This window comes from Mesocricetus auratus, unplaced genomic scaffold, assembly GCF_017639785.1.
Source record: "Mesocricetus auratus isolate SY011 unplaced genomic scaffold, BCM_Maur_2.0 Super-Scaffold_100676, whole genome shotgun sequence".
In the NCBI taxonomy this organism is placed as follows: Eukaryota; Metazoa; Chordata; class Mammalia; order Rodentia; family Cricetidae; genus Mesocricetus; species Mesocricetus auratus.
Window position 1 is genome coordinate 185786646 of NW_024429266.1, and position 13897 is coordinate 185800542.

Here is a 13897-nt window from a genome sequence, read left to right on the forward strand (position 1 = left end):
ATCTTTTGAAGAGCACATCAGCAGAGAGACAGAGAGAAACTACTCCCCAGGTTTGCTTGACGTCACAGCTGGAAGTGGGGTGGATGAGAGCTGGCCCACCACTGCACCTCTTAGGTTGATCATGCTGAGTTTCTCTAGGAAAACATGTGACAAGTGATTCGAAAAAAGTGCTCCTTGGTGTGCTTTAAGCAAGGATGTGGAAGGAGGGTTAGTGTTAGTTTATTGTGCAAGGAGAAGCAGGGGAGAGGGCGGGGACTAGAGAAAAAGGAAACTGAAGATGGCTTCCAGTGCATCGTCTTCACCCTTCTGGCAATCCTTGAGGCTCTGTCCTGATTTTAGAGAAGGGAGGGAATGAAGCACGGGTTATGCGACTTCTGATAGCACTGTTCATGACACAGTACCTAGAGCCAGGAGTTAAGCCCGGGCAGTACTATTGGACTGTTGCCTCGCTTTCCTACAATGCAGGCTGCTAATAGGCACTTTATCGGACCACTTGCCCAGAAATGTGAAGCACTGAGAACATTTGAGAATTCATATCTTACATCAAATCTAAACTGATAACGTCTTTTGAACATTTCAGGGTCCACATTTTTGCCCTGTAGGAACCATTAACATCATGCTCAATCCCTTTAGACAGAGAGCAAGCCCAGTCTAGTTGCTAACAGTCCCCAATTTTTATTTATATTCTCTACTTGTTCTTGATAGACATTTGAGTTTGAAGTGTTACAAACCCCCTCCCCTGGATGACTCATTGCTTTTCCTGGTTTCTTCGAGAAAGCCTTCTTTCTGCCTTATAGTAAAGAAGAAACCAAGGATGGTGCAAATAAAATATAAGACCCCCTACACTCAAGTTAGCTTCTTTATTCCCCTGGAAAATAGCAGCACAGAAACTTGGGAGGTTCTGAAATGATTGGTTTTCATCTATTCAACTCATCCATGTCCCCACATTTCTACTTTCTGCACTGTGTTTTCGAACCACAGAATCTAATGAGAGCACCACCAGAGACCAAAAATAAAGATAAACCAACCAAATAAATAGGAAGGTGGGGCCTGACTGACAAGGGTAGGCCACTAGAGGCGTCGAGGATCATGTATTACTGACTGGTTCTGGCTTTCTTCCTTGGGAGACAGCAGGCGACTGGACTGCTCTATCAGGCCTTCCCTGACATGATGGGCTGAAGTCATATGGCAACATAAATCTTTGCACCTTTATGTTGCTTTTGTTAGGTATTTGGTCATAGTAACAGGAAGTGTGTGTGTGTGTGTGTGTGTGTGTGTGTATGTATGTGTATGTGTGTGTGTGTGTGTGTGTCTGTTTTGTCTGCATATAAGGCAATGAATTCCCTAGAATAGGTATTACAGATGTTGTGAGAGCAACCAATTGTGGAGGCTGGGAATCAAACTCCGGTCTTCTGCAAGAGCAACAACTGTCCCTACCACTGAACCGTCTCCCCAACCCTCTGTAGCTGAAGCTTTTGAAAGACTTTATTATTTTTGTGCTGGACTCAGAGCCTCATACACTGAGTCAAGCACCCTGCCACTGAGCTCACACTGAGACAGGCACCCTGCCACTGAGCTCACACTGAGACAGGCACCCTGCCACTGAGCTACACCTCCAGCTGCACCAGCTCACCCACCAGTCATTTCCCATGTAATGTTACAGCAATGGCAGGAACCTGGGTGAGCTGTATGCAGTATTTCTAGGGGCTGAGGAGATGGCTCAGCTTTTAAGAACACTTGTTGCTCTTGCAGAACTCCCAGGTTTGGTTCCCAGCACCTGCATGCATGTGGTGTACAACTATCTGTAACTCTGGTTCCAGGAGATCAAATGGCTTCTTGACTTCCACACACATACCTGGTGCACATATATAAATGTGTGCATGCAAAACACTCATACACAGAAAACAAAAATTTAAAAATTTGAAAAAATGTAAAGCTTATTTATCATAACATAACTTTGCAAATGTTGTAGATCCAGTGGTAAGTCTCCCTTCCTGTGCATTAATATATTAATGCTCCCCAAGTTTACTGATAGTTATACTTAATATAATATAGGTGTCTTAGGGTTTCTATTACTGTGAAGAGACACCTTGACCATGGCAACTCTTATAATGGAAAGCATTTACTTGAGTACAGTTTCAGAGGTTCAGTTCATTATCATCATGGTGGGCCATGGTGTTGTGCAGGCAGACATGGTGCTGGAGGGTTACAGCTGGAGAGTTCTACATCTTGCAGGCAACAGGAAGTAGACTAAGACACTGGGTGGTATCTTGAGCATATATGAGATCTCAAATCCTGACTCCATGGTGATGCACTTCCTCCAACAAGACCACACCTACTTCATAAACAACACCTTCCTAATAGTGCCACTCCCTTTGAGATTATGGGGGCCAATTGCATTCAAACTACCACAACAGGGCAATGGAAAGTCATTTCCCCTTATTATTAACTATAACTAGGGGTGAGGGATATAGTTCAGTAGAGTACAGGCTAACACAAAGCCTCAGTTGGACCCCAGCATTATACAAAACCACATGTGATGGATGGCACATGCCTATAATCCCAGCATTAGAGGAATAGGAGGGTCAGAAGAACAAGGTCATCCTTGGCTCCTTGATGAGTTCAAGGGCAGCCTGGGATACACGTGAGACCCTGTCTTAACTAACTAACTAACCAACTAACTAACTAATCAACCAACTAAAACATCCCTTTCTAAATAAAAATATATGTTTAGCTTTACAATCCACATATTTCAGCTACTTTGATGTTAGTTGTGTAGCACAGTGGTAGAGGACTTGCTTACTGTATACAAGGCTTGAAGGGAGAAGATAAGCTAGGCTGCTGTGGTCCTACAGGAAGGCTAAGCTAGGCTAACTACCAGAGAGTCTGACTCAATCCTGAACCTATTAGTATTTCTGCATATTTTAGAACTTTTCTCAGATCTCTATTCTAGGGAGGACATGACCCAGCTTGAGATTTTTTTCTCTTATGTACAAAAATAATCTTCTAGTCTTCAAATTCAGCACATATATATGAGTTAAATATATATTATATATAGTATTAACTCATCTTGTAATGGCTCTTCTTTCTAAGAACCCAAAGATGAAAAGTACAAATATTGCTGTGTGGGTTTTGCTTGTTGTTTTTGTTTTCAAGACAGAGTATTTCTGTGTGTACCCCTGGATGTCCTGGAACTCACTCTATAGACCAGGTTGGCTTTGAACTCAGAGATCCACCTGCCTCTGCCTCCCAATTTCTGTGCATTAATTACTCAAGCACTCTGATTAAAAGGAACATTACTGATAGTGCCTTCAAATTCATGCCATGATTCTCCAAGAGTGTTCATATCTGAGTAGAGGCAGGGCAGCACATGAATACACAAAGGTAAAATTCAATAGAGCATCCACAACCAAATGCCCCAAAGTGTTATGATGAATTACCAGAGATGTGCATGGGACACATTAGAAATGTGGAGAAGAGGGCTATTGCAACTCAGGATATCTATAATACACTTCCCACAGGAGAATTAGAACTCAGTGTGGCCTGAAAGCAGGGCTGTGACCTGGCTGAGAGAGAGGGTTGGGGAGATAGTTCACCTTAGGGATGTCATCTTAGCAAAAGGCCCTAGAGGACCATGCACAGGACACATGCACTGTGGGAGTGACACAGGGTGCAGAGGGTTGTCCTCCAGAGGAATAGAAGGTAATTGTAATAAAGCATGCTGCTAAGTTATATGGTCCCTAAGTGCCACAGGAAGGTATCTGAATTCTAAATTAAATAATGTTCAGGGCCGGTCAGGTGGATTGGCATGGAAGAAGTTTGCCACCACCCTGACTATCTGAGTTCCATCCCTGGATCCCCATGGAAGAAGGAAAGAATCAACATCCTCAAGTTTTCATCTGACCTCCACACTGACTGGGTGGCATGTGTATACACACACACACACACACACACACACACACACACACACACACACAAATGACTGCAAAATAATGGATGCTCAAAATAAAAGAGGATAGAAAAATTATTGAGAGGATCTTGAGAAGCAAGAGACATGAAAAATGTTAGTAAGGAAATGTTTGCTGACTTCAGACATAGAACCTATTAGACCTTGATGTGACCTTCAACTTCATCTGGTCCAAAAGCCTTATTTCATAGATGAGGCCAAATTTGGGCTAAAACAAAATCAAACGCTGCCCGTGCTCCCTGGGCTAGCGAATGGCAAAACCAGGCTGGAAACCAGTGTGGCGCTCTTTTCACCCCCTTAATAAATTCAAATCTCCAGACTTAGACAAATCACGTCCCAGGTTGTTCAAAGAACTCTCAGAACCATTGTCAACAACCTTTGAAAAAGCATGGAGAATGGGAGGCCTGTTAACAGACAAGAGAAGTACAAAGTTGTCCCCATTTTCAAAAGGGGGGAAGGGGCATATTATAAAAACTATAAGCCAGTCAGCCTGACAATTACCCCTGGCAGAATTCTAGAGCAGAATTTTAAAAAGCTATTTACTCCACAAACATTATTATAATACTAGAAACGAAGGGGAAATAACCCACAATTTCACCACTTTTAACCCATCAACTGAACAGATTATTAAGTAGACTCTTTGTGCGTCTTTAGAAAAGCAGAGATCACTCCGAGCCAACCCCAAATCTCTGAAACAAAACATGTCTTCATTTATTCCTTTTTTGATAGGGATATTAGATTGGTGGAGAGAAGAGACATCAAAACTCTCCTTGCTTTCAGCCTGGCCTTTGACAAGATCCGTCATAATTGCAGCGTGATAAGACGGGAACTGGCTGGCCGCCATGAGGACAGGCGAGGCTGGGCTGGGAATTACACCTGCAGAGTGCTGATTAGTGTGCAGAGCAGCCTGAGGAAAACTGGTGCCGGCCATGAGCTCCCTTTTCGACTTTCAGGAGCATATTTTTTTGTGTTAGAAGGGACAGTCATCAGGTGTTCTTATGACAAAAGGAGGGCTGAGAAGATAACTAATAACAGTAGCAAATTCTTATTGGTCACTCACCAGGGGCTATGAATTGTGGGAAATAGAGTTTTTCTAAGTAATTATCACCTATAACTTGCAACCAACCTATGAAGGAGGTAGCAATAGTATCTCTATCTCTTTCTATTTTAGAGAAAAAGAAATTGATGCTTGAAGAAATTAAGTCTTTTGTCCCAGATCACAAAGAAGGTGGGTGTGTGAATGAAGGAGCAAGACGTTTGGATCCCAGCATGGTAGCAGAACTGGTACTAGACAGTTTTCAGTAATTTCCACAACTTAAAACCTTATGGATTGTGAAATAACTTAGTGGGAAAATGCTTGCCGTGCAAGCGTGAGGCTGAGTGTGATCCCCAGCACGTAAAAGCTGACTGTGGTGTCACAGGTCCTAACCCAGCACTCAGAGGGTGAAGAGGCAAATCTCTGGAGATCACTGGCCAGTCATGCTAGCTGAATCTGTGGTCTCTAGGGTTAATAAGAAACGCTGTCTCAAAAAATAAACTAGAGAATAAGAGAGGAATACAACTTGTTGACCTCTGGCCTCCATACACATACGCACTCATGCATTTCTGCACGCAACACGCCACCCACCCCCTCCCCCACACACACAGTGGATTTCATATACAATAATCGGAACAGTTCTTGTCAGGGCATATCCATAGGAATGACATAGTTGATCAACAGTTCCAAAGAAAAATCAGTGTGGCATAATCATAAACGTTAACCACACTTTGGCCCCCAATCATAAAAACGTAGCAATTGGCATGCCACTGTTGGTAATATGTCCAGAACACATTTTATGACAAATCAGCCATACTTTGGCTCTAAGGAAGAACATTTTAGCTGTTGAAATCATCTAGATACTCAATGGGCTGTTTGCTTCTCTGAGTGGACAGTGTTGGTTTTACTGCAAGAATTTAAAAGGATTGGGAGTTGGAGGGGGGTTGTAATGTGGAGATTCATGCAGGCACAGGGAGGGAGACTTAGGCCAGGCAAACTTCTTTCTGATCCCAGCTTTGTCCTCAGATGTCAATGCATCAGAACTTGGTTGGTGGTTACAGTTCAAACAGGGAACTGATATCAAACAGCTCATCCAAGAACCTCCAATTGACTCCACTGTTCACTCAGACAGTCTCAGTAACCTGAATGCATCCTGGCACTAAGTGGTTAAAACACATACCGTATCAGAGTGCAAGACTCACCTTTGATCACAGTAACTCAGGAATCCTCCTGGCCACCTACCTGCCTCTGATTTTGACAGATTGTTTCAGACCCTCTACTTCTGTTTTTAAGGGATTTCTAGTTTTAGTTAACCATCTTTCCTCTTAAGTACACATTAGGATTATCGTCTCTGCCATCAGGGATAAAGTAGCATGCATGGCACAGCAGAGCCCTTTGGACACAGCCTTCACAAAAGCTGGGCTTGTGGATCCAGAAACACAGGAATTCTCTGACTTACTGGAAAGTGTGGTTGTGGCTTGGCCTCCTCCTCCTGCTATCAGAAAAGTCGTTGACTGTGTGTCAGCGCCATCTTGTGTTAGAAATAAGCAACATTTCTAGCCACAGAGTAAAAGAGGCTATCCCTTTCTGTACCCAGAACACTCAGATTGGGGGAAAACCCCATGTCAAACATTGAATGGCCCCAACTTGTGTAGGATGGACTTATACAAGGTCCTTTCCAAGCCTGGATAGTTTTAGTCCTCAGTCTGAGTGCAAGACCTGGAAACTGGAGCTGTGAGGAGCATCCTTAGGATGAATGAAAATGAAAGTGTTCAACATGAGAGATCACAACCAATTTTCCTTCCTCGGTCCTTCTAGTTTCGATTTCTTAGAACCCCTGGCATGTTCAGACAGGGGAAAGCATGTGACTAGAGGCCTTCAGGAAAGCTTAGCCCTGGCCCTGGAGGGCAAGACAGGAGCTGATGCAATGACAAGATCATAATGCTCTACAATAGAAGATAAGGGTCCTTTGTTCTTTTTCTTTCTTCTCAGTACAATACTTCTTGAGAAATGGTTGCCAGGTAGATCTTGTTCAAGGTCATGCCAAGACATTCCAAATCATGTTTGCTTCATTGAGCTCTGAGAAGTAGACTGTTATATGCATTCTTATTGTGGCTTCAGGGTTATTCAGGATCTAGAAGATCTGGAATAATGTCAAGAACTGTCTATCAGGCAGAAATAACATATTAGAACAGGGGCAATGCCAAATCTTACATGTACGTGGGAGGTGGAGCAATGCTAAGACCCTTTGCTTGTGACTTGGGACCATCCTTGAGGTATGTGATGGTGACCTGGTCCACAGAGCCCAACAGATGGTGGGGTAAGAGTCTCCATGCCACTCTATTTGTGACAGTGTAAGTTGATCCCAGACCAGAGATCTGGCCATTTATTCCTGCAGCTTCTTGTCTTCTGTCTTGTTTGGGTGGTTTTGTCCTTTTGTAAGCCGTTCATGTGGGAAAGTTTGAGTCTCCTTCAGTCTGTGGGAAATTCCTCAAGAGAGGGATAGGATCTTCTGCACACCCATTGGAGCCTTGGTAAGGATGCACTGGAGGCCTGCATCTGATTGTATCTTATTACAGTAGCAGCCTGTGGACTTCCAGAGATATCAGCAACCGTGAGGACCACCAAGACCAAATCGTTCATTTTAGACAAAGGTGCAGGCTCCAAAGCAGAGTTTCATTGGCTCAATATCGTGCTGTAGGGCATGCCATTAGTGCTGGGGGCCCTTGCTCCCTTTTATTTACCAACAGCTCATCCCAACCTCTCCTCCCTTTCACTGAAGCAGCTAGTCTCGTTCGAGAAAGCGCTTCAAAGTAGGAGACGAATGTGGCCTTCTGGGTAACTAACAGACAGGTTCATTTAAACATGAAAGGTTTTCTTCCTAACAAAGAAAGGGGGAACTGAAAATCTAATGAAATGCCCCCACCCCTGGTATAATGCTACAAACCCTGGAGTTCGTACAGAGCTGTAACTGTGGGCAGAACCCCTGGGATCTGTGAATAGTGGGCAACTTTCAGAGTGGGGCTCTGTACACCTGGAAGCTCTGGGAAGAAATATGAGGATCAGAGGGAGGACAAATGAGAGAAGAAGAAAAAAACCAAGATTCTAGCTTTTAAAAAAGTAATCTTATAGATTTGTTGATATCTAATTCACACATCATATAACATGCCTGTTCACAATGCTCTGTTCACTGACTTCTACTATGAAGGTACCCAGCCTTGAGAGAAAAGGTTAAAGGGCACTAAAGTCTGGAGCTGGGTTGGGGGATGGGACTACAAACACACACCCCAGAAACATACACCTTGTGGTATCTTTTGTAGTGGAGGGAACAGGAAAATACATTTTTAAACTCAGTTCATGTTTTCTTGCCTCTGACCTGTTGGCACTATTAACCGGAGAGGAACCCCCACCACCCCCACAGATGGGGACAAAGCTCCTCCCACAGACGTGTGCTTGACTTGGCAAGCAGAAGCCTTGGCCACCAAGGACTCGCTAGCAGAAATGAGTGTCTCTAGAGCTGAGAGTTAGGGAGAGAAACAAAAGGTAGGGCAAGGGTCATAGGCAATGCAATAGCAAGCAACACGGCTTTATTTTAAGAGAAGCATATGTTTCTCTTGGGAGGATACATGGATCCATCTGGGGTTGAGGAGTTAGAAGTGGGTTACTTAAAACCACACTGAGAAATCGTGTAAGGTAGCAATTGGGGGTTCAGGCTCTGGAGTCAAGTGCCAAGGTTAAGCTCCTTGCCCTTAGTGAGCTAACTTCTCTGTGCCTCAGTTTCCTTGTAAGAACAGATGTAAGAAAGTAGCTCTTCATGAGATTGTTGGGCAAGTATGTTTGCTTACATGCATATATGTACCTATAAATGAATGGATACATATATGCTCATAGATATGCACACACGTCAGGCAAATGCTTAGCTCCATGTAAGCATTGACTGCTTATTACAACAGGCTCTGTTCAAGTTACAACACACATACACACACACACACACACACACACACACACACACACACACACACACACGCAATTCCCAAAGCACCTCCCTAGCCCCCACGCAACCATGCATTACTGCTGCTTAGGAGTTTTGCACCGACTGTCCCCTCTGCTTGGAACACTGTGTTAGGATGTCTGTTAACCGTACACTCCTGTCTCTTCTGAGTTGCTCCCAAATGTTACCTCTCCCCAGACCTATCCTGAGTACTCACAATGCTCTCTACCCTGACCCCTGTAATATACTTATCACACTGCATTGTTGGTGGCTTCCGCTCAGCTCAATCTCAAGGTCTTCTGACCCCTAGTAAGTAGCACAAAGGCAGGGTTCTGTTGTTGTTGTTGTTTAACAGCTTACTGATCTATGAGAGAGAGAGAGAGAGAGAGAGAGAGAGAGAGAGAGAGAGAGAGAGAGAGAGAGAGAGAGAGAGCCTGGAAAACTGAAGGCACCCCATAAATATTTGGAAAATGAAGAATTGAGGAGTAATTCAAACTAGACAATTGTCTGCAATGTGTCAGTATCCCTGGGTTTGCTCTTAAGGACCAAGCTGGACCCACAGATCTGGAATGCCCTAAGTGTGGGCAGTCCACCCTCCACCTGCTCTTTTCGCTGCTCCAAAGCCTCCTTTCCCTCACCTCCTTCTCATATGCTTTCCTAGATCACTTAGCAGGCTAGCGTTTGTGACAGCGAGCTTTCTGTTTTCCATATCAAAGCTCCTAGCACCCTTCCTAAGTCCTGTGTGCTGTCTCTGCTCTGGTCATTCCTTTAAAGTCCTTTAAAACACAGAAACAAAAAGAAACAACGTGGTGATGCTCAAAACCTGAATGTGGCATTCCTGGAAGGAAAGCCCCAGCCAGGAATGTGGCGGCTCCAGAGTCTTTTCAGAAAGCTGCATCCTCTAATTAGGATGGCCGCACATCTCAGCTGCTGCTTTTGCCTGCTGCTGTGAGCTGAATGCTGATGCCCATCTTTGTGCTTGGATAATTTCCCCCGGCAGCTAAAGCTAATAATCACTGGTATTTTCAATAGAGTCCTTCCAGTGAGTGTGGGCGAGTTACTTAGCACTTCATTTTTTTTAAAGGTCGAACTTAATTCCTTGTCATGTTTCCTAATTAAAATTCGTGGGGATTGCATTTTGATGCTTTTCAAAGAGAATTCCTTCCCAGGAATGCTTCTCTCAGCTTCTGCAAATGTTTCACCTGCTTCTTTCACCTCTTAATTCCTGTTGGGGTTGTTAACTGTCAGACTTCAACAGCAGGGCGGACTCTGGGGCCCAGACCCATTCTTGGCTCTTTCTCAGACAGAGCTGGTTCTCTTTCGGCCCCTCCCCTCTCCTTTTGAGCCTTCTTCCAGGCCCCTCTCCTCCTTTCTGATACAAGACCCTGTCCTTCATATCCTTTCTCTGTGCCCCTCAAATTCTGGCTGTGAATATGGCCTTTAGAAAAGCGACGGGGGAGGGAATGAAATGGGAATAGACAGGAATGTGATCAAAGTATGTTACAGGCATGTGGGAAATCATTACAATAAAACCCAGCTAATGTGTGGCGTTGAAACTATAGTGTTAATACCGGAGAAAGTAAACAGTTATATGGAAGTCCTGTGTAGCGTTCTCAGTAAATTTTCTCTTTAATTCTATGAAATTTAAAGTATCTTGTAATTCAATAGTACGAATGATCACTCAGGTGGGAGACAAAAGTCTGCAGTCTGTGACCCCAAACCCCTAGATTTCAAAAAATAGAAAGGAGGGAAGGAATGAAGGAAGATAATGAAAGAGCTGACAATTATGGTAATTATATTTAAATAATAGGTAACTCTGCATCCTATATCTTACTACTTCCTTGGTTCTCTCTCTCTCTTTCTCTCTCTCTCTCTAAGATCTATTTATTTATCATGTATACAGTATACCTGCATACATACCTATCTGCCAGAAGAGGGCACGAGTCTCATTACAGATGGTTGTGAGCCACCACCATGTGGTTGCTGAGAATTAAACTCTGGAAGAGCAGCCAGTGCTCTTAACCTCCAAGCCATCTCTCCTGCCCTCAGTTGGTTCTCTTTTCTCCTTATTGGCTTAGGAGAAATTCATCTCCTTCCCCATTCTGTACTTCTTCCTACCCTACTGCTGGTATTCAAAGACCTAAAAATCTTCCAGTTACCCAGGAACCCCTGGGCTGGATTTAGCTTAGCTTATGACATCTCTACCAAGAACAAACATTGGAATATGAGAGATAAAATCAAATATCTAGTCTACCTTAGCACACAGGTGCCTGTAATCAGCACACATGGTTGCTAGGGCTGTGGATCGGGCCCCTTAGCACAATGAAATAGAGGTGTTCCCGTGCTGGGTGCTGGGCTACTACAGAAGAAGGGAACTGCAGACATTACACATGGAAGGTGGTTCCTGGGAAGGTTGAGAGCTTGAACCTCAGTGATTAGCACCCCCAACCCCAAGAAACTGTGGGAGGCAGTAGTGAAGTTGCTCTCTGAAAGAGGTAAACTAAACTCAAAGGCTTCACTTCTACACTGGGGAGGAATTGTATAAATGTGGCAAAGCCTTAAAGTTCCCATTCAACTCTTATTATTCATACTTGAGAGAAACTATATAAATGTAAAGGATATGGAAAAGCCTTAAAAACAAATCCAGTCGCCTAGATTCTAGTTATTGTGTTGTGAACAAAACTCCAAGACAACCTTTCTCTTAGACTTAGTAAGTACCTGGATATTGTGTTTAGGAGCAAACCACCTGCAAGTAACAAAGCCATGGAAACCACAGAATGCTCCCTCCCAGCACCAATCAATGAGAACAGGCTACCTGCGAGTAATAGACAAAGCCATAGAAATCACCAATGCTCCCATCTATAGTCAACCAATCAAAACTACTACTAGATGCCCTGACTCTGGGAAATTCCCTTAATTGTTCCCCAAATGTCAACCAGTCAGGATTGGACCCATACCTACTGATGTAATTCTGTGATTTTTTCCCTTTAAATTCTGGGAATAGACAAGGGACTTCACTTCCTCCAGGTAGCTGCTGCATCAGCTGGCTGGACAAGGTCCCTACCCGTAGGATTAAACAGTAAAGCCTTGCATTTGCAGTTTGGTGAAGTCTGTCTCCTTGGTGGTCTCTGAGGGTCTCTGAGACTTGGGCACAACAATCTCCACTGGGATATTTTAGAAAGTCTAAGATTCATTTCATTATTCAGCAAAGTAAGAGTTAAATCTCTTGGCAGAAGTTTCTGTCCCACCTGCCAGCTCCCAAATAACTGACACTGAGACTTAATATTACTTATAAATGCTCAGCCAATAGCTCAGGCTTCTTACTAGCTAACTCTTACATTTAAATTAACCTATATTTCTTATCTATGCTTTGCCATGTAGCTTGGTACCTTTTCTCAGTATAGCATGCCCATCTTTCTTCTTCCTGTATCTGGCTAGCAATTCGGGACTCTGCCCTTCTTTCTCCCAGCATTCTCCTAGTCTGGCTCTCCTGCCTAACCTTATTCTGTTCAGCGATTGGCCAGTCAGCTTGTTTATTAAACTAATTCCAGAGACAAATCTTCACAGTGTACAAAGGGATAATTCCACAACATAAATCATCATATCTTACCACCCCAAATACCCCAAAGGGGGTAAAGTCCCATTCCAACTCTAAAGGAGTCAGGATGGCTGAAGCCAGTGCTTGGGAAGTGAGAATCTTTGGCAAAGGGAAATTAGTAGTACACACAGTTTCATGTAATATTTTCCATTTATAAAATCATATTTTTATCATATAATTAATATTACCTATTCTGTTAAGCCTACCAGCTACTAACTTGTGACTCAAGGACTAAATATTCATTTGTTCACAATTCTTTGGATACCCACTCCTTAACTTCTTAAATCAATAATAAGGAAAAGTATCTCTTAAATTTGTATAGCTATTTTTGGTGTTCTTTCTTTTAGTTTCAGATGTGACAACATATTTTAGAGTATACTTATATTCAGCAACATTTGTCAAGTTCCCTCCCATCCCACCCCTCTGTCAGTAAGTAGCCCTGGTAACACTAAGGCTTCAAGAAAGTAAAGTATAAAACCCCAACCCACAAAAGACTGAGGACTCTGTCCTAACTTCCCTGGTTAAGTTGCTTTGTAAAGACTATGGCTTTTTTGGGGAGAGGGGGAGTGGGGGTTTCCAGACAGAGGTTTCCTGTGTAGCCGGAGCTGTCCTGGATCTTGATCTGTAGTCTAGGCTGACCTTGAATTCAGAGATCCACCTGCTTTGCCTCCCGAGAGCTGGGATTAAATGTGTGAGCCACCACCACCCAGATCACACTCTGGCATTTAAGAAGACTAGTTCCAAAGCTGCTTTAGTTGCTATTGCTCACTCTTCAGGGCTAGTATTATTCTGCGGTCACAATTTAGGAAAGACATTCAGGCTCTCTTTATTAGCTCAAGCTCTCCATCCCCATGCTCCCAAAGTCCAAGTGCTGAGATTACAGTCATGTCCCTTCATACCCAATATAAATTTTAATCCTAAAGAAAGGATAAATTAAACTACGAAAGTCTCATAAAACTAATATACCATGACAAGTAGAGTTTATTTTAGAAATGTGAGGATGGACTGGAGATTAGTAAATCTGTTTGTTCAAGTCATTCATTATATTGATGATCAAGACTGAAACATATTACAGTGAAATAGTGTCGCACCTGCTGTGCGGCCTGCATCCGAGAATGTAGCGAGGTGGTCGGGATAGATGACACAGAGACCGGTCGATTGCTTTAAGAAAACTTTATGCTTCCCAAGTCAGCTTAGGAGGAGACCCCAGTCCGCTTAGGAGAGCTCTCAGGAGAAGTCTCTCTAAGAAAAAAGGAGCTTCCCTCTTTAAGGACTTCTGCCATTCATCTACATACCATTCTTTCC

The 13897-nt window shown here is 43.4% G+C and overlaps 1 pseudogene; it reads left to right on the plus strand.

Annotated features, from left to right (window-relative positions):
• LOC101843360 overlaps positions 1-13897 on the plus strand; it is a 30637-nt pseudogene that overhangs the window by 12506 nt on the left and 4234 nt on the right.